A 5,135-nucleotide genomic window follows, 5' to 3' on the forward strand; every position below is an offset into this window, starting at 1 on the left:
GGTAATAGTACTGTTGGCGTTGATGATGGTGGTACTGGTTATGCTGCTGGTGCTGCTGCTGGTGTTTGTAATCTCTGCACCATATTCTCCAAAGCCACTACCCGAGCGCGAAGTTCGTTGACTTCTTCTATCATTCCAGGATGATTGTCGGTCGAAATGAGCGGATAAATAAAATCTAGAATTTGATGTAGTATATAATCATGACGAGATACCCTGGAAATGAGAGAGAAAATGGTGTCTCGAACAGGTTCGCCGGTAAGTGCTTCAGGTTCTTCGCCAAGAGGGCAATGTGGTGGATGGAAAGGATCGCCTTCTTCTTGTTTCCAATGATTGAGGAGGTTACGAACCCATCCCCAATTCATCCAGAATAGGTGATGACTGATTGGTTGATCCATTTCGGTCACACTGCTTTCGGAGCTTGAGTGAGATTCCATTTCGGAATCCGAGTGACTTGAACTGATGACAAATTCCATTTCGTACGATTGGATAAAGGATTTTCGATATAAAATGATTTTTCGGCTATCGGGTGGTATTCTATTTACATAGGATATCTATATATAGAGATCAAAAGATTTCATAGATTACGGAGGAATTTGCGGGATATGTCAGGCAAAGTTTAAGTAACAGATACGATAAGATATGATTTAGCAGATACGCTAAGATATGAATTTTGTCAATACACTACTCATGCAATTAATGTAGCAAGATGTGTCTAGACTAATAATGATAAGCAGGTAATTTCCTATGGATGATAAGCAGATGATTTCCGACTAGAAATGATAAGCAAAACTTTTGACATGCAGACACGGTCGAAGTCTAGACTCACTAATGCATCCTAACGACTTATCAGTTAGACACACTAATGCAGAACTGGTTCACTAAGACCACCGCTCTGATACCAACTGAAAGGACCCGTTCATATACATTATAAACGATTCACAATAGTTGATTACATTGCGAGGTATTTGACCTCTATATGATACATTTTACAAACATTGCATTCGTTTTTAAAAGACAATCTTTCTTTACATCGAAAATTGACAGGCATGCATACCATCTCATAATATCCACTATCCAACTATAAATTGATTTAATAATAATCTTTGATGAACTCAATGACTCGAATGCAACGTTCTTCGAAATATGCTATGAAAGACTCTAAGTAATATCTTTAAAATGAGCAAATGCACAGCGGAAGATTTCTTTAACACCTGAGAATAAACATGCTTTAAAGTGTCAACCAAAAGGTTGGTGAGTTCATTAGTTTATCATAATCATTTATTTCTATCATTTTAATAGACCACAAGAATTTCATTTCCAGTTCTCATAAATTTACGTCCCATGCATAGAGACAAAAATAATCATTCATATGGTGAACACCTGGTAACCGACATTAACAATATGCATATAAGAATATCCCCTATCATTCCGGGATCCTCCTTCGGACATGATATAAATTTCGAAGTACTAAAGCATCCGGTACTTTGGATGGGGTTTGTTAGGCCCAATAGATCTATCTTTAGGATTCGCGTCAATTAGGGTGTATGTTCCCTAATTCTTAGATTACCAGACTTTAATAAAAAGGGGCATATTCGATTTCGATAATTCAACCATAGAATGTAGTTTCAATTACTTGTGTCTATTTCGTCAAACATTTATAAAAGCGCATGTATTCTCAGTCCCAAAAATATAAAGGGTAAAAAGGTAAATGAAACTCACCATACTGTATTTCGTAGTAAAAATACATATAACGTCATTGAACAAGTGCAAGGTTGGCCTCGGATTCACGAACCTAAATTAATTATATATATTTATGTGTTGGTCAATATTTGTCTAACAAATTAGGTCAAGTCATAGTGTACCACAATCCTAATGCTCGAGACTAATATGCAAAAGTAAACAAAAGTAAATTTGACTCAAAATAATTTCCAAAAATCTATACATGATTAATATATAGTTTAAATATAGACGTTTTATATTTTTAAATATTTTTAAAAGATTTATTAGAGTAAATAATATAATTTATTTATTAATAAATAAAATTTTATATTATATTTATATAATAAAATATACTTTTATATATATTAAGTAATAAAATTTATAGGGTTCATTTAATATTATAAAGATAATATGATAGGTATTATTAAAGTAAGTTATTACACGTAGTAAAATATGTTTGTATCAAATATTTATTTGATAAAATAATATCTATAATGATAGTAAGTAAAAGTTGTATTATTTTGTAATAATAATTATTATTATAAAAATATCAATATTTATAATTACTAAGATGACATTATGATAAAACGATAATTCTAATTATGATAACTTTAATATTTACGATAATTTTTAATATTATCTTTAAAATAATAATTCTACTTAAAATAATAATAATAATAATGATATTTTATAGTAACAATGACATTTCTATTAAAATGATAATTTTTGTTAAAATGATAGTTTTAATACTAACGATAATTTTAATAATAATAGTAATGATAAAAATAATAAGAACGATAATTTTATCTAAATCAATATCTTATAATATTTTAATTTCATTATGATACTCTTACCCATTATTTCCTAATCGTTTCGTTTAATAGCTTTTAATCGTCTTTTATATCGTGTTCGTAATAATGATAATAGTAATCAAAATAATTAGGTGTTACAAATATTTGTTTTAATTACACTAATATTAATAATGATAGTTACTATAACATTATTAACGATAATACTAATAATTATCTTAATGATAATATAGTAATAATAATAATAACAATAACAATAACCATTTTTAAATAATGATATATATATTAATAATGATAATAATAATAATAATACCAATAATAATAATAATAATAATAATAATAATAATAATAATAATAATAATAATAATAATAATAATAATAATAATAATAATAATTGGATAATAATAATAATACTAATTATAACTTTAACGATAATAACGATAGTAATAATAAAAAAAATAACAATTTTTAATGATAAATCCTTTTATTGATAAAGATAATAATAATAATAATAAGATAAAACTAGAACGACGATAATAACGACGATAATAATAATCATTTTTAATAATAATACAAAAATTTGATGGACTATAACTTCAAATCCGTTCATTGAAATCATTCGATATCTAAATGAAAAGTTCTTAATTTTTCGCTAGCTTTCCAACGACATGCATATCTTATACCTTATCTCAGTTGCATATATAACTAATTCAGGATTCAACATAACCTAACTAAAGGCAATATCAAAAGTACAAACATGGATAATCCTATATACTCGAGCACTAGTCAGGGATACACTATTAGTATGTAAAAGTTAAATTATGAGTACTCACGTATCAATATTGAGATTCAATATTGTAGGAAAGGCACGTAGACGCAACGGAGATGATAAACACTATATTGATCTCACGAGCATACCCATGAACCATACCCAATCACCTCCATAGCTATAACCCATAATTTCCTTAATCCAATCCCACTCGAAAAACAATTTCGAAATCACTAGGACAGCACTCTGACGTAATATTTTATGTATACTAATAATATCTTGAAATAATACGGAGTAAATATATATATGTAAATCGATTGAGAGAGTTTAGAGAAAAATATTTTCAAGTTTCTTATGAAATAATGAAACCTATTGAATTCTATTTATAATAGATTTTTGAATTATTAAAGTGAATTATTAAAGTATGAATTATTAAAGTGAATTATTAAAGTATGAATTATTAAAGTGAATTATTAAAGTATAAATTATTAAAGTGAATTATTAAAGTATAAATTATTAAAGTGAATTATTAAAGTATGAATTATTAAAGTGAATTATTAAAGTTAAAGTAAAGTAAAAATAAAGTAAAGGTAAAGTTTAAGTATAGTAAAAGTATAACACTATGTACGTATAATACGCGTATAAATATATAATATTAATTTAAATCGTTATATATATTTAATAAAATAAAATATAAATATCGTTATCTTTATCATACTGGTTAAGTAATGAGTTGTCAAAAGTGGTTCTAGATATTTATAAAAGTTATATACGTTTTAATAATAAAGTTCTTTTTAAACTGAAAACGTTTTTGTACGTTTGAAACTAAATCAAATAAATATAATAATTTTGTTTTCCAAAACCAAATATATTTTTAAGAATCATTTTGTTTAAAGGTTAAAATAATGGAAATCGTTATATCATAAAATGTTTTAGAAAAGTAGAATCATATATATTCATAATAGGTTTCAAGTTTTTAAATTACAGTTTGTTGGTGAAGCATGAGATAAAGTTCAAAGGTTAAATAAACGTATGAAATCATCTTAATGAAAAATGTCGAGTTACATAACTTGTCGATATCAAACATCTAAGTTATTTACACTTCACGTTCTTACTTATAAATCACTTTACCATTTTTCGAATGTTGTCAAAAAGAATAGATTTCTTAAATCACAGTGGACCTCATAACATAGACCCATAATTATATCATAATGTATCTGATAAATCAATCATTTGATATTATCTTCTAATTCCATCGATAAACATATTGAAACAAATACGTTCATGTAAAGTATTATACGTTTAACACTTTATTAATATTCTCAAGTTATAATATATATATACATATATATACATATTTATTTATATATAACGGTTCGTGAATCGTCGGAATTTGGTCGAGGTTATAATGAATGTATGAACACAATTTAAAATTCTTGAGATTTAACTTAACAAACTTTGCTTATCGTGTCGGAATAATATAAAGATAAAGTTTAAATTTGGTTGGAAATTTTCGGGTTGTCACACACCAACGACCAAAAACACCTACAAACACTTTCATTCTTCAATTTTCTTCATCTAATTGATCTCTCTCAAGTTCTATCTTCAAGTTCTAAGTGTTCTTCATATATTCTACAAGTTCTAGTTACATAAAATCAAGAATACTTTCAAGTTTGCTAGCTCACTTCCAATCTTGTAAGGTGATCATCCAACCTCAAGAAATCTTTGTTTCTTACAGTAGGTTATCATTCTAATACAAGGTAATAATCATATTCAAACTTTGGTTCAATTTCTATAACTATAACAATCTTATTTCAAGTGATGATCTTACTTGAACT

The sequence above is a fragment of the Rutidosis leptorrhynchoides genome, chromosome 5 (assembly GCF_046630445.1).
Source record: "Rutidosis leptorrhynchoides isolate AG116_Rl617_1_P2 chromosome 5, CSIRO_AGI_Rlap_v1, whole genome shotgun sequence".
NCBI lineage: Eukaryota > Viridiplantae > Streptophyta > Magnoliopsida > Asterales > Asteraceae > Rutidosis > Rutidosis leptorrhynchoides.